The sequence below is a fragment of the Triticum dicoccoides genome, chromosome 4B (genome assembly GCF_002162155.2).
Source record: "Triticum dicoccoides isolate Atlit2015 ecotype Zavitan chromosome 4B, WEW_v2.0, whole genome shotgun sequence".
Lineage (NCBI taxonomy): Eukaryota > Viridiplantae > Streptophyta > Magnoliopsida > Poales > Poaceae > Triticum > Triticum dicoccoides.
In genome coordinates this window covers 521,207,811-521,233,934 of record NC_041387.1, presented here as the reverse complement: position 1 = coordinate 521,233,934, position 26,124 = coordinate 521,207,811, and positions in this window count along the sequence as shown.

Genomic DNA, 26,124 nt, shown 5'->3' with positions numbered 1-26,124 from the left:
TCTTCTGCTTCTGCTTCTCCTTCTGCTTCTGCTTCTGCTTCTGCTTCTTCTTCTTCTCCTTCTTCTTCTTCTCCTTCTTCTTCTTCTCCTTCTCCTTCTTCTTCTCCTTCTCCTCCTTCTTCTTCTTCTTCTCCTCCTTCTTCTTCTTCTTCTTCTTCTTCTTCTTCTTCTTCTTCTTCTTCTTCTTCTTCTTCTTCTTCTTCTTCTTCTTCTTCTTCTTCTTCTTCTTCTTCTTCTTCTTCTTCTTCTTCTTCTTCTTCTTCTTCTTCTTCTTCTTCTTCTTCTTCTTCTCCTTCTTCTTCTCCTTCTTCTCCTTCTTCTCCTTCTTCTTCTCCTTCTTCTTCTTCTTCTTATTATTCTCCTCCTCCTCTCCGAAGCGATTCTTTTTGGAGAACTTCTGGAACTTCTTCACGAGCATTCCTAGCTCCTTTCCAATGTCTTCAGGATCCTCAGAACTACAGTCAGATTCTTCTTCAGATGAGGAAATAGCCTTTGCCTTCAAAGCACGGGTTCGGCCATAGTTGCGGCCATAGATGTCTATCTTTTCAGATATCTGGAACTCATGTGTGTTGAGCCTCTCAAGTATATCAGATGGATCGAGATCTTTGAAGTCAGGACGTTCTTGTATCATCAGGGCCAAGGTGTCAAATGAGTTGTCAAGTGATCTCAGAAGCTTCTTTACTATTTCATGCTTGATGATCTCAGTGGCGCCAAGAGCGCGAAGCTCATTAGTGATATCAGTGAGGCGATCGAACGTGAGCTGGACATTTTCATTGTCATTTCTCTTAAAGCGGTTGAAGAGATTGCGAAGAACATAAATCCTTGAGTCTCTCTGAGTTGAGACGCCCTCGTTGACCTTGGACAACCAGTCCCAGACTAGCTTCGCAGTTTCCAGTGCACTCACACGGCCATACTGTCCTTTAGTCAGATGACCACAAATGATGTTCTTGGTGGTTGAGTCCAGTTGTGTGAACCTCTTGACATCAACAGCGGTGACACCTTCACCGACCTAGGGAACGCCTATCTAGACGACATGCCAGAGGTCAATGTCAATGGCTTCAAGATGCATGCGCATCTTATTCTTCCAGTAGGGGTAATCAGTGCCATCGAAGACTGGACATGCAGCGAAGACTTTGATTATCCCTGCAGTCGACATAGCTAAAACTCCAGGTGGTTAAACCGAATCATATAGAACAATGGAGCACCTTGCTCTGATACCAATTGAAAGTGCTAATTATCGACTAGAGGGGGGTGAATAGGCAATTTTTATGAAAGTCTTCAAAACATGAGGTCTTTGAAGACAAACTATTAAAATGAACTTATTGATATGCAGCGGAAGATGAACTACACTAGACAAGCCATAGCCAAGTAAGAAGTACAGTGAAAGTACGAAGACTAACAACAGCTAGGTAGTATGGATCAGAATGGAAGACGGTATGAAGCCAAACAGGTAATAGTTGTCAAATAGTGAAGTCAATCAGATCGGCCAAGCGAGCAATGACTTCATGAAGATGAACTGAAATGTAAAGGAAGTAGGGTATAGAACTAGTAGCTTGGTGAAGACAAGGATTTGGTAGACCAGTTCCAGTTGCTGTGACAATTGTATGTCTGGTTAGGGAGGCTGAGATTGAACTCAAAAGACTGTGTCTTCATCTTATTTCCCTTGAGCTAAGGACACCCAGTCCTCGCCCAATAACTCTGGTAAGTCTTCAAGATAGACTTCCAAATCTTCATAGGCTCCGTTCACCGGTGATCCAAAATGACTCTTGGACGCTCAGAACATGACGTCTAACCGGCTGGAGGATTCATAGTACTCAAGTGTAACAAGTCTTCAGATCACGCAAAGAGAAAGATTTCAGTGATGCCTAAAACTCTTTGGCTCTGGGTGTTTTGGGATTTGTCCTTGCAAGGATCTCTCTCTCAAAGGCTTCGGAGGTGGGTTGCTCTCAAACGACAAAAGTCGTGCACTAACTCTGAGAAGCCACCATATTATGGTGTAGGGGGTGTGATATTTATAGCCAGGAGGCAACCCGACCTGATATGTCCGAAATGACCCTAGGTCACTAAGGAACCGACACGTGTCCAACGGTCGGATTTCAAACACACGCGTCAGCTTGGCTTGGGCTATAAGCAAAGCTAACTCATCCAACTCTGGATAAGATTTGCTCTCATTGTCTTCGCTCGAAGACATAGGATTTTGGTTGAGCATCACTTTAGTCATCTGACTTTGTTCACTTGGACCCCACTTAACAGTACGGTGGTTCCTATGACTCAATAACGAATAAAAGGAAACTACGAAACAACTATGTCTTCACACTCCATAGTCTTCAAGTGAATGTCTTCACAGGTCATAATCTTCATCATGAATGTCTTCAAGAACCACCATTGTCTTCATTGTCTTCATACATTTTTAGGGGTCATCTTTGGTAGGTAAACCAAATCAATGAGGGACTACTACCTGTGTTATCCTGCAATTCTCACAAACACGTTAGTCCCTCAACCAAGTTTGTCGTCAATACTCCAAAACCAACTAGGGGTGGCACTAGATGCACTTATAGTATACAAAAGTACCAACAACCCACCTTGAGGTAGATCATGTCCCCTTGTTCTTCATCCAACGACCCATAAGTCCCTGGTGCATCAGGAGCACCAATTCTGCCGTTGCACAGGATACTTTCTCAACAAGACGGAGCCTTCAAAAAAGGATAATGGCACCGTCGCCGTCCAATCCAAGGAATTGGACCTAGGGTTTGTTTTGGTGCTCGAAGAGAGGCACTGTTGGGGATATGACTATTGGGTATGACCCGTCCAGGAGGGGCCGGGTCATACCAATGGTGGTTCATCAATGCAAAGCCTGTGAAGATGTTGAAGATGGCGGTTCATAGGCGAGGGCCCAAAGCCCAAAGGCGACTTAAGGCCCATAGGGGTAAACCGCCATATGTGTATCACTTATATTGTAAGGCAAGTATATTTAGTCATCAAGCCGGACATGTTGTTTATGAGCTGGCCGGGACTCCATGAGCCGCTGGGCGTCAACCTGTGTATATAAAGGGACGACCCGGCGGCGGTTCAGGGCCAGAAACAAGAGATTGAAAGCTAGGTCAAGCGAAATCGCTCCCTGGTAATCGAGACATAAACAATACCACCTCAAATTGGATTAGGCCTTTACCTTCATCGCAAGGGGCCGAACCAGTATAAACTCCCTGTGTCCTTTGTCTCGTTTAACCCCTTTAAGCTAACCTAGTGGCAATGGCTCCACGACTAAGTCCTCACACTAGGGCATCCGCCGTAACAATTTCACGATAATTGGCGCCCACCGTGGGGCTAGCGCACTCTAGTTTTGAGTTCTTGAAGGGCAAATTTGAAGGGATCAAGGGATACACTGTGGGCCGAATGACCAAGAGTCATCGCGGTAAGCTCTACATCAATGATGCAGGCTGGGGCCCTGAGCCGGACATCTGCACTGACATCATCGAGACGACTCAGTGTGCGCAACCCGCTTGAGTTCAGCTTGCTGTGAAGCGTGCCTTCGTGGGATTCATCCATGGGGCGGAATCTGAGGATAGATCGATGTCTGGTGGTGAGACGGTTGTCTACTCCGGTGGAGAGTCGTCCATTAGCGACACTGATTCGTTGTACCAACTGCAAGATGGCCGGCTTGGGGGCTATTCCGATGGCGATAGTATTCCGGACCCCTATGAGCGCCAAATAGGGTTGCGATTTTCATGGCCGGTACATAGCCCGCGCAGAATTCTTCGACTGTGGCAGCAATGGTTTCCGGGTCAGCAACGGTGATGGCAGCTTGGGCATGAAGCCCTGTGCGCCCGTCGGCTCGGGTCTTGACTGATCTGCTGGATAATCTAACAACCTTGTTAAAAATGGAGGTTAGCCCGGCAAATCAAGTTCAACACAACGCGGAAGTTGCAAAGTTGCTGATGAGGTAGCATAGGCCAAGGAGGAGTTGAATGCAGATAACGTCAGGATGGCCACAAAGCGGGCTGCCCTAGATGCTCAGGCACAGCGGATTCAGTCAGAGGCCTTCCGGCTTACGATGGATCAAAACGCTTCAAATGAAGTCATGAGGAGGAGGCATCAGCCTTGTCTACCTCCGGTTTACGAGGCAAGAAACCTCTTTTGCATGCCTGGAGCGAGGAGCAGTAACCAACCAGAGATAAACCAGGATGAAGCGCCAGCTCAACCGCGCACGACAGAGCTGCCTCGTCTGAATAATACTCCGCCTCAATATGTGCCGACACCACCAGGTCATTATTCTAATCCTTTGGATAACATGATTGCTGCGGCGACACGGTTGGCGGCTCTGCCACTTGAGGGCGAATCACCGGCAGCGATAGAAATACAACGGGTCGGGGAGCTGCTCCACACGGCTGTGGCTCAACAGGCGGCTTATTCATACAGTCGTGAACGTATCCACTCCACGCCATGTCCGAGCAAAAGTTATAGTAGGCATACTGATGAACCGGCCGTGACAAGCAGTGGACGAAACCGCAACTCGCCTCGAGGGCATGAGCCGGCGCGTGGTGGCGGTAACGCTCAGAATGTTGTGGATCAGGGTAGAGCGCGTCGGGGGGCTGAGCTGGCGGCTCAATACGTAGCTCGTCAACATTCTCCGGCTCATCCGACAACCTCGGTGGAAACAGGCGTAACCTTCAGAACTTTGGGTGTGCCATGCTTAGTGCCGGCTCTGTGTAATGATAGTTTGCCTAAGGATTTCAAGGGTCCTCGCAAGGTGCCTAACTACACAGCTGATTTACCCCCTGAGGCATGGGTTGAGAGTTATGAGATGGCAATCTAACTCTTGGATGTTACTGATGCTGCATGTGCTAAGTATTTCACCATGATGTTGGATGGAAAAAATCGTACTTGGTTGAAAGGGCTGCCTGCTAACTCCATTGGGTCATGGGCCGAGTTAAAAGCCTGGTTTATTAAGAATTTTAAAGATACATGCAAGCAGCCTATGTCAATTGTGGATCTGGATGCCTGTGTCCAAGAAGAGGGCGAGTCAACAACCCATTGGGTATGCCGGGTCTCAACTATCCTGCACTCGTCAGATCGCATCAATGCCGGCTCAGCAGTCTTGATGTTAGAGAAGAATTACCGATTTATGACCCTTAAACAGAAGTTGGGGCGGCTCAAGTGCCACTTCAGTGACATGGGGGAGTTGATGGTGGCTCTGGTTAAGTAGGCTGACTCTGATGGTACCAAGGACCCCGAGTCTGATGATGAAAAGCTGGGAAAGGGAAAGAAGAGTGGCAACACCAAGGGGCAGCATCATAACCCGGCAAGTCAGGGGGCAATGGTAAGCGCAAGGCTGATAATAGTTTGGATTTTGTGGCCAATACCAACACACAGAATTATAACCAGCGTCGTAAGGGGAGGCTGGCTCAGTCTGGAGGAGGAGAAGTCAACCTAGAAGCAGTGATGAACCAGCCGTGTCCAAGGCACAGAACAAAAGGAAAGGCCAACTAAACATTTGTGGAAGGATTGCTTTATCATGAAGCAGTTCAAAGAGTCTCATCTTTTCCAGCACGGCTATGTCCAGAGTGGCGGCTCAGGTTCCGGCTCACAAGGTCCGGGTTATGGTGGTGGTGGTTCTAATTCCGGTTTCCAGGGCCACCAAAACCATCAAGGTAATCAGGGTGGTTATAATCAACAATCTGGTCAGGGGGCTTAGCAACAGCAACAGTCTGGTTATCAAAGTAATCCGAAGCAGTTGAATAGTGGGCAGTACCACGTCTTCACCACAAGTTTATGCAAGCGGGATCAGAAGCTACATAAAAGGGTTGTGAACGCCGTTGAGCCGGCAGTTCCCCGTTACTTGCGATGCTCTGAGCAGCCCATTATGTGGAGTCGAGAGGATCACCCGCCCCGGGGTTGATAATCCGGGTCACTTGGCTTTGGTGGTGGCGTCTCAAGTTGGTGGATACAAATTCACTAAGGTACTCATGGATGGGATAGCAGCATTAATATCCTTTACTATGATACTTTCCATCGCATGGGGTTGACTGAAAAAAGTCTAAAGCCATCCAATACTGTTTTCCATGGAGTGGTGCCTGGTAAGTCGGTGTATCCTGTAGGCAAGATTGATCTGGAAGTTTACTTTGGGGATGAACATGATTCCAGGGCCGAGAGACTAACCTTTGAAGTGGTCAAGATTAAAAGCCCGTATCACGCTCTGTTTGGACGACCGACTTATGCCAAGTTCATGGCACGGCCTTGTTATGTTTATCTGCAGCTCAAGATGCTGGGTTATAAGGGGACCATCACAGTGCATGGAAGCCGGAAAATAGCTTTAGAGTGTGAAGAAGGTGACGCTGCTTATGCTGAGTCTATCTGTGCAACAGAGGAATTGAAGTTCTACAAAGACAATGTTGATCCGGCGGATATGACATCTTTGAAAAAGCCAACTATAGAGCATGACCCAGTATTGAAGTTTAAGTCGGCCGATGTCCCTAAGCAAGTTGACTTTGTTCTTGGCGATTCATCCAAGTAGTTCAGTATCAATGCTAACCTGGATCCAAAATAAGAAAGCACGCTCATCGAGTTCATCCGTGAGAATCGGGACATCTTTTCATGGAAACCTTCTGATATGCCAGGTGTATCGAGGGAACTCGCTGAGCACACTCTTAATATTGATCCAAAGTTTAAGATGGTCAAGCAATTCCTTCGTTGCTTCAATGAGGAGAGGCATAAGGCCATTGGCGAAGAACTGGCCCGGCTCTTGGCAGCTGGGTTCATTATTGAAGTCTTTCATCCTGAGTGGTTGGCTAATCCAGTGTTGGTACTTAAAAAGAATGGCACTTGGCGTATGTGTGTGGACTACACGGACTTAAACAAGGCCTGTCCGACTGATCCTTTTGCTCTCCCTCGTATTGATCAAATCATTGATGCTACAGCGGGTTGTGAGTATTTGAGTTTTTCGGATGCTTATTCTGGTTATCATCAGATCAAGATGGCAGTTAAGGACCAAGTGAAGACGGCTTTCATCACTCCTTTTGGAGCCTTCTGCTACGTGTCTATGCCTTTCGGGTTCAAGAGTGCCCAGGCAACTTACCAGCATTGTGTGCCAAATTATTTTCATGATCAGATTGGGTGCAATGTTCATGCTTATGTGGATGATATTGTGGTGAAATCTATAAAGGAAACTTTGATAGATGATTTGAAGGAGCCTGTGACAATCTCCGGGTCTATAAAATGATGCTTAACCCGACCAAGTGTGTTTTTGGTGTGCCAGCAGGCAAGCTTTTGGGCTTTCTGGTTTCTCAATGGGTTATTGAAGCTAACCCGGAAAAATTAAGGCTATTACTTCCCTGGCTAAGCCGGCATGTGTCAATGATGTTCAACGTTTGGCGGGTCGTATTGTGGCTTTAAGTTGGTTCATAAGCCAGTTGGGAGAGAAGGCTATCCCTTTGTATCAGATGATGAAAAAGACAGATAATTTTATCTGGAGTGATGCTGCTAATGAGGCGTTTGAAGCCTTGAAGAACAGCTAGCTGAGCCGCCGGTTCTTGCTACTCCTATTGATAAAGAGCCATTGTTATTATACGTGGCTGCTAATGCCCGGGCTGTCAGCGTAGCTGTTGTGGTGGAACGGAAGGAAGCAGGCAAGGAATATCCGGTTCAGAGGCCAGTCTATTACATCAGTGAAGTGCTTATTGAATCCAAGCGGAGATATCCGCATTGGTAGAAGCTTGTTTATGGGGTGTTCATGGCTAGTCAAAAGCTCAAGCAGTATTTCTTCGGTCATCCTATCACTGTGGTTAGTTCTGCCCCTTTAGGGGATATTATTCAAAACAGAGAAGCCACAGGTAGAGTAGCCAAGTGGGCTATTGATCTTGGACCTCATGGTTTGAAATATATGCCTCGCACGGCCATAAAATCCCAAGCACTTGTGGATTTCATCAATGACTGGACAGAGCTGCAGATGCTTGAAGAGAAGCCAGATAACACATATTGGACTATTCACTTTGATGATTCCAGGCAATTGGAGGGCTCGGGGGCTGGAGTTGTCTTAGCTTCCCCTCGAGGTGACAAGTTTTGTTATTTTTAAGGTTGATCTTTCCTTGTACTAACAATGTAGCTGAGTATGAAGCCTTGCTCCATGGTCTTTGGATGGCTAAGGAGATGAATTTAAGCCGGGTGAGATGTTTCGGCGACTCAGACTTAGTGCTCACCAAGTTTCGGGCAAATGGGATTCTAAGGATCCACTCATGGTGGCTCATCGCGGCGAAGTTGATGCTATTGCTGGGCACTTTAAGGGTTATCAAGTGGAACATATTGATCGCATGAAAAATGAGGTGGTTGATGCCTTGAGCCGGTTGGGGTCCCAGCGTACGCCGGTACCACCTAACACTTTCTTGGATATTCTGCATAACCCCTCAGTTAAGTTTCCTATAGAGGAAGATCTTGCTATTCCTGCCCGGAGGCACAATTGGTGGTGGCTCTTCACGCTAGTCCTGATTGGATAGTTCCATATTTGGCTTATATGACCCGGGGCGAGTTACCTAAGGATGAAACCTTGGCCAGACAGATAACCCGGCGGTCTAAATCGATGACAATTGTCAACGGAGAGTTACACCATTGTAGTGTTACTTGGGCGTTTCAACATTGTGTCTCTCCTAAAGAGGGTCGTGAAATTCTTCATGAGATTCATGAAGGAGATTGTGGTCATCATGTCGGCTCTAAATATCTCGTGGCTAAAGCTTTTCGTCATAGATTTTATTGGCTGACGGCTCAGATGCAGAGGATTTGGTTAGTAAATGTGATGGTTGTCAGAAATTTTCACGGCGAGCTCACGTGCCGGCTCACGAATTGAGGATGATTCCAATTACTTGGCCGTTTGCAGTGTGGGGGCTTGATATGATTGGGCCTTTCAAAAGGTCCAAGGATAAGAAGACACACCTTTCGGTGGCAGTTGGCAAATTCACAAAGTGGGTTGAAGCAGAGCCAGTCAGTAAGTGTGATGCGGCAACAACAGTTCAGATCATCAAAAAGGTGATTTTCCGCTTTGGTTTTCCCCACAGCATTATAACTGATAAAGGCACTAATCTGTCCAAGGGTGCTATGAAAGAGTTTTGTCAACATGAGCATATTCGACTTGATGTATCCTAAGTGGCTCACCCCCCATCCAATGGTCAAGCTGAGAGAGCCAACCAAGAAATTTTGAGAGGCATCAAGCCCCGGCTTATGGTTCCTTTGTAGAGGACAACGGGTTGTTGGGTGGAGGAGTTACCCTCAGTGTTATGGAGTATCAATACTACCCCCAACAGGTCTACGGGTCACACGGCTTTCTTCATGGTTTACGGAGCAGAGGCGGTTCTCCCTAGTGACATCTGTCATGACTCGCCCCGAGTGGCGGCTTACGTTGAAGCTGATAATGAAAAAGCACGTCGGGATGCACTTGGTCTGTTAGATGAGGAGCGTGACCTCGCGGCGGCTCGTTCGGAGATTTACCAACAAGATTTGCGCCGTTATCACAGCCACCGGGTTAAGACCAGAACCTTTCAAGAAGGTGATTTGGTGCTCCGGCTTATCCAGGATCAAACTGATATGCACAAGCTATCCCCACCTTGGGAAGGACCCTTTGTGGCCAGCAAGAATCTGAACAATAGGTCGTATTACCTTATCGATGTTCGATACCATAAGGACTCACGCAAGTCAGAGGAGGAGACCCGTCGGCCGTGGAATATTGTTCATCTTCGGCCTTACTATACCTGAGCCACCGACTCTGGTGATGTACATATTTTTGACAATGTATATATTATGATGAATATAATAAAGCCGGCATGCCTGATAATTCAGGGCCTCTGTCGTTATACTTCTTCGAAACCGAGTCTTTATTATCATCTTACTTAAATAGGCTTGACGCCCAAATTACAGGGACTGGATGCACAGCACAGCTCAAACATAGGTACCCTCTGAGCACAACTCAGAAATATATCACTTGGGGGCTTCTTGTTCAAAGAACACAGCTGAAATTATCCTCTTGATAGGCATGGATGCCAGGTGTATACACCAAAAATCCGGGTTATCTGGCATATATCCAAGATGCTCTTCGACTAGGTAATCCTGGATGACCCACCCTGTTCTTAACAAGTCAATCTTTTAAAGAGACCCTCAACTTGTTAAGGTTAAGACATTGATTGAGTCATGAAAGAGCCAGATTACAGAATGCAAGGAGAAGCTCAGGCTGATAAGCCGCCTTCTTTGAAACTTGGTTAAACCGGACTATTTTGCACGATGCTATTCCTACCCCGCCATACTCTCGATAAGTTAATCTTTTAAAGACCCTAAACTTATCCAGGTTAAAATGTCGATTGGGTCATGTGAAAGCCGGCTCACAGAAAGCGCGGATACTCCAGCGACTATCATGCTAGTTTCATGGAAGAAGAAATTTTTGGCTTGGCGGCCTATAAAAGCCTTGTATTTTTTGGATTTCTTTTCTGTTTCGGATTTATATCACTTCCTTTTTCTTACCATATGGTTGTTACAAGCTGGGCCAAGCAACCTTTTCTATGTCTCATATTTGAGCATTATTGGGTTTTTTAACCCAGCCTGGCTGTGGATTATAAGTCGCCAGTGTATGATGCTTTTATGTACTTAGAAGCACGGTTTAACTCTTGGGATATTACCACTTCCTGCATATGGCATTGTAAGTCGGCAATATGTAACAATTGAACGGGCATTATGTGCTTAAAATTTGGGTTATCACCCTTACTGCACTGGTATCATAAGCCGGTAGTACGATTAAATATCATAGGTATGATATTTTTTGTTATGATTTTATATGGTTATGATTAAACCAGCCCTGGTTATGAACTGTTCTAGTCATCAGTGGCTATATATATAGTATTATTACTCGTCCTGCGGTAGACCGTCAGGACACTTGTGATCTATTTGTATGCAGGAATAAACTCAAAATTGATAGCACTATAAGCATAAGTAGCAGGTCCTCTGTTGGCGGATCAGAAGTGTTGCGCAAAACACAACATGCACGACGGCATGGCAGATCAAAGTTTTACTAGCCTATTACATGACTCAATGAGCCAAAATGATTAAGTGTTTTCAGAAGATCAAATATATGAACCACCCAGCGGATCAATTTTCTTAACCTTGACGGCTTGAAGCTTCTGGATCATCCTTCTCTGGTTCTTCGTCCTCCTCTGCTTCCTGGAAGTTTGGTGATGACCAATCAACGCCACACAAGGCTTGGAATTCAGCTTCATCATCTATAAGTTTGGACGGATCAACTTCAGGGGCGAAAGTATGCTTACGGGCTGGATGGATCCGATCCATCACTTTGTAAGCCGGTGTGGGCATCTTCTGGTTCTCCATATCGTAAGCCGGTTGATATTTTAAAATATCGGTCTCATCAGCAGTCAGAATGTCCAAGGGACGTATTTCTTTCACACAAGCAGTGAAGTCTTTTTTGTCAAAGGGCGTGCCGTCTTCTTTTAAACTTGGATACCCAGTAGCCAGATCGGCTGGGTCTAGCTCCGGTTGCCATGCTTTAGCCCGGCTTAAAGCCGTCACGGCACCAACTCTTGCAGATGACCGTTTTATCTCTTCAATCCTAGCAGGCAGAATAGAAAGTTTTTTCAAGACATCACTCAACAGAGTGGGTGCTTGGTTAGTTGGAGAAATCATGGCCTGTGTGCGCTGAGTTCCAGTATATAGCTATTCAAAGAGCATATATACGGCTTTGAGCTTCACGAGCATCTCTTGACCAAGGTTGCTTCTTCTTGGACCTATGTAACAATTGCCAATTGATCGGAGGTAGTTTATGACATGAAAGTTAAGACTCGGTTATGATATTTACCGAAGATAGCAGAAACCATCTGGGATATACGGTGTTTTAAACTAGCAAGCTCAGCGGTCACCTCTTGGAGAGCAGCTTCCGCTTTTTTAGCCCGCTGTGTCAGAGCAGTTTTCTCTTCAGCCAGGCTGTTCTTTCAGCATCAAAACTGGTCTTCGGTTTTTCCTTTTCATCCAGTCTAAATTTGAATTTTGAATCAGCTTCCTGAGTCTCCAATTCTTGGTGCTATAGCCGGGTTTTCACATCGGTCAATTGCGATTGAAGTTGAGCAGTGGTGTCTTGTGTATGCACCTGTTTAAAATCATGATCATATTTGGGTTACAGAAATGAAGTCCCAAGCCTTTTGCAAGCAACAACGCTCGGCACTTGGGGGCTAATGAGTACGGAAAAATTCTTCATACAAAGGTACATATAAACAAGTCCCAAGCACTTTGCAAGCAAGAGCACTTAGCACTTGGGGGCTAATGCATATTGCTCGCATTTCATTATTGTCTTATGATGACCCGTTTGTGCTATAAACAACCACAGCCGGCTCATGGGGGCTACACAGGCAAGCTTTCAATTATAATCAATGGTGAATAGTACATGTTCATTCATGCTGCTTAAACCGGCCCTTGGGGGCTACAGACACAATTGTTAAAGACCGGGTTTAACTCGGATGGTGCAAGCCGGATTTTGAAGGATTCTATCAAGGATGCTATTTATATTCAGGGCTATTCTAAGTCTACAAGATATTCAATCCTATCATACACAGTAGACTTGGGGGCTGACAGGATATGCATAACTCATTAAAGTAGGAGTCCATACCTCAAATTTTTGATGCATCTGCTTCACCATGTCAACTTCAAGGTCGCGGCTGGTGTGCATTTGGTTGAGATAACTAGAGAATACTTCACTAATGCTCAATTGAGAGTAGTTGGCAACGTCAAATCTCACTTTTCGCTTCTCAATATATTCTTCTTTGGCGGAGTGTTTGGCCAAGATAGTAGGTTTTCCTGTCTCTCTGAAGCCGGTGCTAGTAATCATCACGTCATCAGCATGTGTTCCAGCCGGTTTAATTGGGCCTGATGATTCTGTATTCAAAGGATTGTTGTTTGTCTAGTGAACGGAAAGGTCAGGAATTTCTGGTGGAACATCATGAATAGGTTCTTCTGCTTGTGGCGCAGAGGTGTCGGACGCTGGAATTTGTTGCTCCGGTTCAGGAACTTTGGGGTCTTCAGCCGGCTTGATCACTTTTGCCTTCTTGCTAGTTTTTTCTTTTCCACTGCATGATTTATGAGAGGTCAGTACAAGGATAAGAGCCCAAGGAGGAAGAAAATAATAAATAATTGTTGTTACCCAGGGGCAATTTTGAAAGCCGGCAGCTGGGTCTGTGATGAGTCACCGGAAGAGGAGCGGGAAGTCTCCTCATAGTTTGAATCGGAAGAATTAAGGGGCTGGCGAATAAGACCCACCAGAGGATAAAAAGAGTTTAAATTTGAGATGACCTCGTTTCGACGTTTCCGTGGAGCTGGAGTATTTGGTAATCTGGAAGATAATTCTTCACCTCGCTGGTCCGAGTTTGTCGCCGGTTGTCATCCTGCTGTTGCTTCAAAAGAAAGTGAGGATCCAGATGAGGTAAGGGGTGTGAAAAGCTTACTTTCCGGGTTACCCATCGAATTTTCTGTCTTGGCAAAGGCTCTGAGTCGAAGGAAATGATAGTTACCTGTTCTTCGACTGCTTGATTGGCCCCCGTGTCATCCTGATGATAATCAGTGTCAATAAGATAGTTGAAAAAGGAGCCAAGGGAATCAAGAGCTACCTCCGACTCAGAGTTGTCGTCCAGTTCAAACATCTCAGAAGTGCTTAATTTCTTCTTGTTCTTCTTGGCGGTTCTCTTGACGGCTTTCATTTTGGCCCTGGCTTTCTTGGCAGCTTCATGGTCATATTCTTTATTCCAAAAATCGGATTCAGCCTGTGAGAATCAACAAGGGTTGAGTTAATAGAACCTTTGAATGATAAGGTAAAATAAGTGATTTAGAGACTCACATCTGGTGTCGGGTTAGATTCGCAGAAAGGGTTCAATCCCACTTTGCTGCAGTCTTCCAGGCTCTCGTTCAGAAGGGTTTTTGTCATTTCATTGATTGCATTATCAGTTAAACAATCGGAGTTGTGGCGTAGTGGATCTTTTGCATCACCCGTATAAGTGCACATTAAGCTGGATCGGCGGCTCAAGGGTATGATTCGCCAGGAAACCCAGCACCGAACCAAGTCAACTCCGGTTAAACCATTGGTCGGCAGGGCTTTGACCTTTGCGATGGTGGGTGCAAGTTTGGCACGTTCAGCAGCGGTAAGCTTTTCAGGAAGATGATGTTTTGGATCAAGTCCCTGGACACGATTACCCGATAATGGATTCTCGTCAGCCGGAGAGGTGTCTTTACAATAAAACCATGTCTGGTTCCAATCTTTGGGATTGCTTGGCAAGTGGGCATAGGGGAAGATAGCATCTCTTCTCCGTTAATTTGAGACCCTGCCAAGTTCTAAGCTGGGGCCATTGGTAAATTCGTTCTACCGGTTCAGATAAAAATATTCCGTGAAGAGTTCAACATTGGGCTCCTCTTGAAGGTATACTTCACAGAATACTTGAAAATTACAGATATTTGACACGGAGTTGGGTCCGATGTCTTGAGGATGCAGTTAAAAGAAGTGCAGAACATCTCGGAAAAACTTGGATCCAGGTGGTGAGAAGCCCCGGTTCATATGATCAGTAAAAACAATGACCTCACCATCCCGCGGCTAAGGTTTCTTCATAGTTGGCTTGGGAGCACGCCAATACATGACATCTTTTGTGGGCAAATAGCCGATTTTGACAAAATCTTCAAGCGTATTTTTGGTGACAATGGAAGGAACCCAATTGCACGAGGTAACTGTCTTCGGCATCGTAAGAGAAAAGCCTAAAAGAAATATGGTCGGTTTAAATTGATTTGCTAAGACGGAGATAAAAGTCCACAGTATATATTGGCGGCTTAAATGGGGCCTAATTACATGTGACTAGCTAAAACTGGTGATGCAAGCCGCCATGACAATACTGATAGTTAAGATCTATTAAGAAGAAAAATTCTGCTAAGTGTTGGATAAACAGGTTTTACAGATTGGTGCAGTCTGTTTTGGATCTGACACTGTTCGGAAAAGAAATAAAAACAAAACTTAGTATCGCAACAGCAGAAGAACTAGCGTGTTGACAGTATTTTTGCATCTGGGAAGCACATTCGGTGATTAAGAGAAGGTACGGAAACAAATTCCGCACATTTTTAAGGCCATCTTTGGATCCAAATAAGGAGTAAACAGAGGTGCTGTGAAGAACGATGAAGAACTTCAAAAACCGTAATGGAGATCTACGACAGGGAAGTTAAGATGCTTACTGGGTCCACTGAGCAACGGAGAGGCACCGCGTTTCTCTGGTCTCGTTCAGGTCGATGGAGCGGCCTGAGTCGAGGAAGTTGGCAAGGTCGGCGACGGTGGTGTTCAGATGTGCAGATGTGCCGCAAGGTTGAAGACGAGAAGGTAGAGGGGGGGAGAGTGAAAAGGAACCCTTGTCCCTATTTATAATGCTAGAAGGATAAGTGACATGCGCGGGAATCAAGGAGACCAAAAAATGGATATGTGACGGTGCAGACGCCTCGATCTTCGGAACTTCATTAAAACAAAAGATTTATTAAGATTTAGGATTTGTGTAATATTAATGACAGGTGACGTCACAGCGGGTTACCACAATCGCAGGAGGTGATGTCATGGCGGGTTATGAGATCTCGCAAGAATAAAGAAGGAAGGATTTTTCTAAGCGTTGAAGATTGACATGAACAAGTTCAAATCAATTTGGGGCCTAATGTTGGGGATATGACTATTGGGTATGACCCGCCCAGGAGGGGCCGGGTCATACCAATGGCGGTTCATCAATACAAAGCCCGTGAAGATGTTGAAGATGGTGGTTCATAGGCGAGGGCCCAAAGCCCAAAGGCGACTTAAGGACCATAGGGGTAAACCGCCATATGTGTATGACTTATATTGTAAGGCACGTATATTTAGTCACCGAGCTGGACACGTTGTTTATGAGCTGGCCGGGACTCCATGAGCCGCTGGGCGTCAACCTGTGTATATAAAGGGACGACCCGACGGCGGTTCAGGGCAAGAAACAAGAGATCGAAAGCTAGGTCAAGCGAAATCGCTCCCTGGTAATCGAGACATAAACAATACCACCTCAAACTGGATTAGGCCTTTACCTTCATCACAAGGGGCCGAACTAGTATAAACTCCCTGTGTCCTTTGTCCCGTTTAACCCCTTTAAGCTAACCTAGTGGAGATGACTCCACGACTAAGTCCTTACACTAGGACATCTGCCGACAGGCATAGAAAGAGAAGAATAAATCAAAGGCATTGGATACCCAAATAGAAAAATGACAAAACACATGCACACAGTTTGCCTAGAAAATTGCACATTTTCCACATATGCAAAAATAAAAACATATGGTGCAAGAATGCCCCTAACTCGAACCTCTACTCAAATTTACCCCTAACTTTTTGATGTGCTCTAATTTGCCCCTAAAAAGCATTTTAGGTTGCAAGAATGCTTTTTCATCTGGTCAAAGTTGTTTGACCAAAATTTTGAAAATTCATAACAAGGTAATATGAACTCAGAAGAATGCAAAATAAGATATCAAAATGTTCATAAAAACAACATATCTATGCACATGTCATTTACGTTCATGGCAAAAGCACTCTTTAAAGCTTTTTAGGATTTATACCATTGAAAAACTATTTAGGGTGAATGCAAATAAATGCACGTGTAGGTGATGAATGTAAATGACATGCATGTATAGGTGATATTTTTATGAACATTTTTATATCTTATTTGCATTCTTCTGAGTTCATATGAGTTTGTTACCAATTTTCAAGGTTTCGGTCAAACAACTTTGACCAATTGAAAGGGAATTCTCGTGACCTAAAATGCTTTTCAGGGGCAAATTTGAGCACGTCAAAACGTTAGGGGTAAATCTAAGCATGGACGCAAATTAGGGACATAAATGTAAATGTCCCAAAAAAGGGAATATAAGGTTCATCTTACATCAATTTTTCTCCCCACCACCTCTTCGTCCAGCCTCCCACCCTCCACCGATTTTCTCGGTTTTTCACCCCCTTCTAGTTTTCACCTAACTAATCTTGGGTAACCCAGTAAACTTGATCAATCTATGTATAGCAATAAATGCATAGTTCGTAAATAAATTGTTTCTTCTGGTAAAATCTAGAATCGGCCAAACATCTTTTGTAATCCAAGAAATAGCAATAATTAAATGTGATCATCTTTTTTTATCTTTGGTAACCCAAGAACGCGGATAATCACAGGCACATACCTATTTTTATCAATTTAAGAAATAAAAGAAAATTCCATGATTCATAACGATAATGTAATCCTATTTTGTTTATTTGTTTTGCATCAAAGATTTGTCCCATATGGTCCTCTTATATTATGTTAAAAGAAAATACTGTCACCATGGCAACACATGGGCACATACTAGTTGAAGCATAAAGAACCTTCTCAAGGCCTTTTTGGTTGCATCTTTTTTGGCTATTTGCATATGTGCCTCAGCTAGGCCTGACTGAGTGAATACAGAAAAAGAAATCATGTTTTGCATATAGTTTGGTCCAATTCACTATACATCGCTCTCAGCGGCAAACTATCATGTTCAATCACATAGGGAAACAATTCAAGGATGAGAGATGGGCCGACACATATTTGAGTGTTTTACACGGTGCAAGCAAATATGTTTGGGAACTTTCCTAAGGTTCCCCGAATCAAAAATAATTAGTTTGTTCTCTTCACTAAATTTTCATGTTTTTTATTTTTATTCTTTTTCTTCTCTTTTTTGAAATTTCATAAATTTCGAAAAAAATATAATTTTCAAAAACGTTGCAAATTTTAAAAATTGTTCAAAAAATTCTAAATATGTTTGTGAATTAGAAAACACAAAATTTCAAAAATATTTGCTTTTCAAAATGTTCCCATTATAGTTTCACAAATTCGAAAAATGTCCTTATTTTTTAGAATTTAAAAAATGTTCACATTTTCAAAAAATGTTCACAAATTCAAAAAAGTATCTTTCCAATATTGATCATAATTTTTAAAAGTAAATCACAATGTCAAATTTTGAATGTATCTCAAAAAATGTTCAGGAGATATAAAATGTGTTCATGATTTTTTGAAAAGAGGTTTGTTATTTAAAAAAGTTATGTTTTTCAAAAATATTCATGATTAAAAAAATCACATTTTTAAAATTTTGATCTATTTTCTAAAACAAATGTTTACCACAGTATCATTTGCTTCACTACAGTGGCACGGTCCGCTACACTCCGGTTTGCTACAGTATCTTGAGGTTCACTACAGTACGTCCAACTACAGTCTACGGTATCTGAGGTTTGCTATAGCGCCAATTTTTTATTTTGGGACAATTTATTTTTGCAAAACCACTGGAGGGAGAAAAAAAGGAAAAAAAACCTGCTAGACCGTTGGCTAGTCTCGCTGGCACAGTGGGGCAACCAATTACCAGTCGCTTTGTGCATCAGAGCTCTATTGGACACAATAAGCGTTGCATTATAAGTCCCCTACATCTTAGTTGTATAAATTTTAAAGGGAGATAAAACAACTATACATGCTAGCTCATTGAAGGGTTCAACTTATTCAAGGGCAAGCAAATAAATTAATCCTATGTTAAAAATAACTAGGGAAATGAAGTCTCTCTAAGAAATAAGGCTGACTTGCACTTAAAGTTTTTCTTGAGCCTTGGCTTGATTCAATGAGGAGAGACTGAACCCTTTTTAATAAAAACTTTCTACAAGAAAAATAAAGGGAAGAGAAAATTGCTTGCCTGTTTGAAACAACAACGAACTAGGATATGAAGCTGCTACCTGTCCTCAGTAGAATTAAATGACAAGATGTGGATGTCTGCATGATCATAACCAGAGTAAGTATGGGCTATTGTTTGCACATATATACTCATCAACAAACGTCCCTCTGGGAGTAATGGACTCGTATCTTTTGATATCCATATCTTATAAACACAAGGGTGACCTCGTTCTTTATGAGCCATGGTACTTTCTCAGGGACGAGCAAGACTTAAGCTTGGGGGAGTTGATGAGTCCAATTTACGTGATGTTTTTCCTACAATTTTGTGCCTACAAGTTGGGCTTTGTGGAATTTTACAGCGTTCGCACACTTCTTTTTGTTAATAATCCTTCAGGTGACGTCTTTTGGAGCAATATTCATTTAATGGAGAAAACCCTAAAAAAATGGTAGTGAAATCATGTATTAAAGGTGATGAGCACTTTTCATAAGAAAATCAAGCAAGAAGGCTAAAAAAACAGCCGCCGCCATGCTTCGAGAGTGAACAATGGCGTTCTATGCGACCGCATGCGCTCGCATGACCGGTTGTTTGGCGCGCCGCCGCCTCCGGGGGATCAACTATTTTCACCCCGTCAAAACTAAAGGAAATATACCCTAGAGGCAATAATAAAATTGTTATTTTATATTATATTTCATTATTCATGATAAAGGTTTATTATTCATGGTAGAATTGTATTGAGCGGAATCTTAAATACATGTGTGAATACATAAACAAATACTGTGTCCCTAGTAAGCCTCTACTAGGCTAGCTCGTTGATCAAAGATGGTTAAGGTTTTCTAACCGTAGACATGTGTTGTCATTTGACAACAGGATCACATCATTAGGAGAATGATGTGATGGACAAGACCCATTCGTTAGCTTAGCATAATGATCGTTCAGTTTATTGCTATTGCTTTCTTCATGTTAAATACATATTCCTTCGACTATGAGATTATGCAACTCTCGAATACCAGAGGAATAACTTGTGTGCCATCAAACATTACAACGTAACTGGGTGATCATAAAGATTATCTACAGGTATCTCCGAAGGTGTTTGTTGACTCGGCATAGATTGAGATTAAGATTTGTCATTCCGAGTATTGGAGATTTGTCATTCCGAGTATTGGAGAGGTATCTCTGGGCCCTCTCGGTAATACACATCATAAGCTTGCAAGCAAATGACTAAGGAGTTAGTCACAAGGTGATGTATTACGGAGCCAGTAAAGAGACTTGCCGGTAACGAGATTGAACTAGGTATGAAGATACCGATGATAGAATCTCGGGCAAGTAACATACCGATGGATAAAGGGAATTACGTATGTTGTCATAACGATTCGACCGATAAAGATCTTTGTAGAATATGTAGAAGCCAATATAGACATCCAGGTTCCGCTATTGGTTATTGACCAGAGAGGTGTCTCGGTCATGTCTACATAGTTCTCGAACCCGTAGGATCCGCACGCTTAACGTTCGTTGACGATATAATGTTATATGAGTTATATGTTTTGGTGACTGAATGTTGTTTGGAGTCCTGGATGAGATCATGGACATGACGAGGAGTCTTGAAATGGTCGAGAGGTAAAGATTGATATATAGGATGATGACATTTGGACAAAGGAAGTGTTTCGGGACGTACCGGGAAGGAATCGGGTCACTGGAAGGGGTTCCGGGCACCCCCCGCAAGTTATGGGCCTTATGGGCCAAAGGAGGTGACAGACCAGCCCACAAGGGGGCTGGTGCGCCTCCTCCCTTGTTTGGCCAGCCCTAGGGAAGGAAAAGGGGGAGGGTAGCCCCTCCTGCCTTTCCCTCTCATGGGAGAAAGGAAAGGGGGGGACCCTCCCCTGCCTTTCCCCACACTCCAAATAAGGAAAAGGTGGTGTGCCTTGGGAGGGACCCCAAGTAGGATTCCTCCTACTTGGGCGCCTCCTTTGATAGCTCCTACCTCCCTCCCATCTATATATATGTGGGAGGGGGGCGCCTAGCACACAACAGACAATTGCCTAGCCGTGTGCAGCGCCCCCTCCACCATTTACACCCCCGGTCATATTTTCGTAGTGTTTAGGCGAAGCCCTACAGAGATTACTTTACCATCATCATCACCATGCCGTTGTGCTGCCGGAACTCATCTACTACATCGTCGTCTTGCTGGATCAAGAAGGTAGAGGACTTCACTGAGCTGAACGTGTGGAGAACGCGGAGGTGCCGTACGTTCGGTACTTGATCGGTTGGAGTGCGAAGAAGTTTGACTACATGGATCACGTTGTTAAACACTTCCGCTTTACAGTCTATGAGGGTACGTAGACACACTCTCCCCTCTTGTTGCTATGCATCTCCTTGATAGATCTTGCGTGTGCGTAGAATTTTTTTGTTTTCCATGCAACGTTTCCCAACAAACGGATCATGGAGGGGACAAACAGAGACTCCAGAAACTCATCCAGAAGGAAGAACCCTAGAATCCGAAGCCTATTCGGAGGGAGGATCGTCCAGGAGAGGAAGGGGATTCCTCTCATCGCGTTAGGAGTGGCATCATCATCAACATCTACATCCTCACCACCACCACCACCACCACCACCACCACCACCACCATCATCATCATCATCATCATCATCATCATCATCATCATCATCATCATCATAATCATCCACATCCTTATCATCTGCAACATCAAGAATCCTAGTGGATCCTTTGGTGTATCGGTTGAATCATTCACCCATGTATCCCGTTACCATCACATGATGATTGTTGTTCTTATGTGTGAGTAGTCCCCTAGTTCTCAAGGATATGGATGAACCTTGGTATGTGTAGGATCTGAAACGTGGATCCTTTGGTGTATCGGTTGAATCATTCACCCATGTATCCTGTTACCATCACCATGATGATTGTTGTTCTTATGTGTGAGTAGTCCCCTAGTTCTCAAGGATATGGATGAACCTTGGTATGTGTAGGATCTGGAACGTTTATTATATAGGGATATGATATCCTCTATCGAATGCTTAATTTAATAGGGCCATTTGCATTTTTGCCCCTAACTCGAACCACCTACTCAGATTTGCCCCTAATTTCAAAGCATGCTCAAATTTGCCCCTCGGCTGTTAAGTCACTACTCAGAAATTCCCTTCCGTCCAGTCAAAGGCCTTTGACCGTCAAAGGCCCATGTGTACTGTAGCAGACGGAAAGTGCTACAGTATTGGACGGAAAGTGCTACAGCACTGTACGGGAGGGCATTTCTGAGTAGTGACTTAACGGCGGAGGGGCAAATTTGGGCATGCTTCAAAATTAGGGGAAAATCTGAGTAGTGGGTTCGAGTCAGGGGCACAGATGTAAATGTCCCAATTTAATAACTTTGTGAATGTTGTAAAGGACCCCACACTAGTAGAAAAAGGCCCATTTGTCCCGGTTCATAAGGCTCATTTGTCCCGGTTGCGGAACCGGGACTAAAGGGTCGGTACTAAAGCCCCCCCCCCCCCTTTAGTCCCGGTTGTGTTACGAACCGGGACTAAAGGCCCTCCACGTGGCCGCTATCTGGAGCTCAACCTTTAGTCCCAGTTGGTAACACCAGCCGGGACTAAAGGAATTTTTTTTGAAAAAAAATGAATTTTTTCCTCAATTTTCAAATTTCTAAATTATTTGTATTTAATCTCTAATCACCCCTCATCACTGCTCAATTTAATCTCTAATATCTAATCACCCCTCTTCATTCCAAATCATCTAACTTCCCGGTCGGTCACCCATCCTCTCACTACTCCAGCCTGAGCACGCTTAACTTTCAAGTTCTATTTCCCCTTGTTTCCAAGTCTGCACTTATTGTTTTCCTAACAATACTAAGTTGTCAATCCTATTAACCCTTAGGAGTTGAAGTTGAGCATAAAGTCACACATTACACCGTTTGAGTTTGAAACTATTATTCTTAAAACCAATAATTATTTAGTAACACTAATATTTCTTGAATAAGTAGTTTGACCACAGTTTGACTAGATTTGACCAGATTTGACCAAAATTCAAAAAAAAAACTGAAATAATTGTTTAGTAACACTAATATTCTTGAATAATTATTTAGTAACACTAATATTTCTTGAATAATTAGTTTGACCACAGTTTGACCAAAATTTAAAAAAACTAAAATTTAAGCATATCTTTTTTTTCCTTTTATAATTTGAGGATTCTAAAAATTCGCAAGTAGGCCTATCATTTTCTTTTGTTTTTTTTACAAAACTAAAAAGGCGATACATGGGGGGGGTAGAGTTTGAAAATTGGCCTTTAGTCCCGGTTTGAGACAGGAACCGGGACTAAAGGGCATTGCAACCTTTAGTCTTGGTTTGAGACATGAACCGGGACTAAAGGGCATCGCACCCTTTAGTCCCAGTTTGTGTCTCAAACCGGGACTAAAGGTCCCATTTGAACCGGGCTAATGCCTTCCCGATGCCTTAGCCGCTCGAACCGGGACTAATGCTCACATTAGTCCCGGTTCGTGATGCAACTGGGACTAATGTGTACATTGAGATATGACCAAAGCCTTGTTTTCTACTAGTGCCACTCGGCATTTGTGACTTTATTGGCCAGGAAGTATGTCACTATCTTTTGCATAGGTTTAGGATGTGGAGGTAATTCGAGGTGACAGTAAAAGCTTATGGCTCCTAACCTTTACAAGTGACCGGGGATTACGGAGAACCCTTAGCGAGGTCGCGTCCACGGGGAAACCCTTAATTATCATGAGTTGTAACCCTCAGGGGGAGACTATGATGGTGGCATGTGTCGCACGAAGTCTACCAGGAGTAGAATGTGCTCTGTACCCGGCTCCGCCCAGCATAATCATCAACAGTGGCTCAAGTATCCGCTCCATGCTATTCTTATGCATAGTAGTAGTATAAACATACCAACAGGGATTTCAGACTCCCTGAGAACGCCTTTTTAATTATGTGGTTTCACCGTTATTTACCATCCTTGTCTTTAATTTATTTTTATGCTATTTAGCTACAAGTCACCATTTTACTCAATCCTTATTTAAATCTGTCATCTCTCTGCTTCAAGTCTACAATTATCCGCAGGCACAAAGTTACATAATTCTCTACAAAGGCCAAAAGCCTGATTCGTGTGCTCCCTGTGGAATCGATAATCTTACTTTGAAAAGGCTACAACTAAACCCTGTGCACTTGTAGGCTATAACATGGGAGGCCATTCCACAGACACGAATGCGGGAGGACGCCATCCGATTGTAGCCGCATACATTTTCACAACAACTCGAACCAACTGGATGAAATTCGTGCAAAAACGGCTGGATTTCCTATAAACATGACGAATTTCATATAAAATGCCAGATTTTCAAGTAAACATGACAGATTTCATTACATTTGCATCAACTAAGCAGTGCTAGTCCGACTCTGGAGGTATAATTAATAGCTAATCTAAATGGCCGCCAGTGGATCCCTTTGTCTTCCTCATGTTCGGCAGCCCGATCACCGGACTACCGACAGCCCCAGAGGTATATTCTTCAGCGCAAAGCACGACTGGCTTCCCCACAACTCATGAGAGTGGAACCCCCAGCTGATGCTTCAGCGGGAGGGGAAGGCGGGGCCTCCGCTTCCATGGAGCCCATGCGGGATCGACGAAGGTCCTCGCAAGAGAAGAACCGGGCAAGATATCGGCTGTGTATGCCAGCGTCGCCTCGGCGGTGGCCTTAATGGGACCCATGCGGCGGCGGCCTCCCGTGTTCTACTTCTCCTTGATGATGGCGGCGGACGCGGAGGCGCTGGCTACTGACTTGTCGCTCTCCGCGCACCCGCCTTCTATCCCTGCATGCACGGTGCGACTGCAAGCATGGGAGGCGTGGTACGACGCGTCGTCATCGACGGCACCGACAACGCCTGTGTCACCGTACTCCCCGTGCGTGTCGCCGTGGAGCAACTCACCACTCCTCATCGAGGTTGCCTGAAGCAGCGAGTTGCTGAACCACGCACCCGCTTGGGGTGACAACTAGCTCCATCGGGGCTAAGCGAGGGAGGTGGAGCAGCGAGCTGCCTCGCCGGTATCCGGCGGGCTCGGTGGACCACCCAGCCGGCTTGTATGCCGAAGAATTGCTCTTCGAAAGCCATCGGAATAGTGGAGAAAATGATGAAGGCGGAGATAGGGTTCCTGCCCGGCGCCTGGCCTCGTTTAAATAGAGGGCGGACGAGAGGAGCTCGGCTGACGTTGCGTTTAATGCCGGCCCGCTCGTGAACGAACGTGTGGCCAGAGGAGGTTTCTCGGCTTCCACGCGGGGTTTCATGGAGGCATATGAATGTGGCAATGAGGCATGTTCAGCCGGGCATGCAGCGGGCGGCACCCTCGGTCGGCGCGCCGCTTCAATGGCGGAGGCAGTGAGAGGTCGCGTCCGTCCTGAGCTGCCTTCAATGCAGAGCGGCGCGCTCTACAACAGCATGAATGCGGGCAGCTAGCGGCGGAGATGGGGGTTTTGGTGGGCCAGGGCGGTCAGAAGCGGGCTTGGGATTGGTCCGCGGTGCCGCAACCTACCCCACTTTGGTCTCTGATTTGCGAGAGAAAACACGTTCGGACCGTCCCATGGACCGATACAGGTTGGCGTTGGATGGCTTTCGTAGTTCGGAGAGCGCGGTCCAAACGGTTACAAAAGGTTTGAGGGTCGGCGTTGGAGATGTCCTTAGGTCCTCGTGCACTCTTGCTTGGCAGCCTAATCCTGTTTTGACCGATGTTGTCGCAGGTTCGCCTTTCTTGTTAGAGTTCTGGGTGAAAACCTTGGTCAATTGTGTCGGACGCGGCAATGGTGACACATTGCACCGCTTTCCCTCTTGAGGGCGTTGTAGTGGAACCTAGGTGTCATTGATCGTGGTTAGTGTAGTGCTTAGATCCTCCTGTACTCTTGCTCGGTGGTGTAATCCTGTTCTGACCAATTTATGTTGCCTGTTTTTCTTCTTCTAAGTTTTGCTTTATTTGAGGGCTTCCTCATTTTTTTTATATCGTTCGGCCGTGTATTTAAGGTTTGTGCTTTATTTATAAAGGGACCACGCGCCCTTGCATCCAGACGGGACGAGTTCAACTCGATAGATCTTCCTTAACAATTCTATGTTTCTTCAGAAACAAGCCATTACGTTCCTTCATGCCGATGGGCGCCGCCGATGGTTAGGACCAGGTGCGGCGATCCGTACGATTCAAGGAACAGGGCAGACGCATCCTTCCGACAAAGGGACGCAGCGAATACCCAAAGCTAACAGTCAAAAAGGTCATGCAAATATCACGCCCTGAAGTGAAACGTCAAGCAAGCACTTGGAAATCGTAGAACGCCGTCCATTTCTTCAGAAAGTGTCAAGCTAATACCGATGAGGATTGAGGATTGAAGAGCTGATGTTATAAGAAATAAGAAAATGG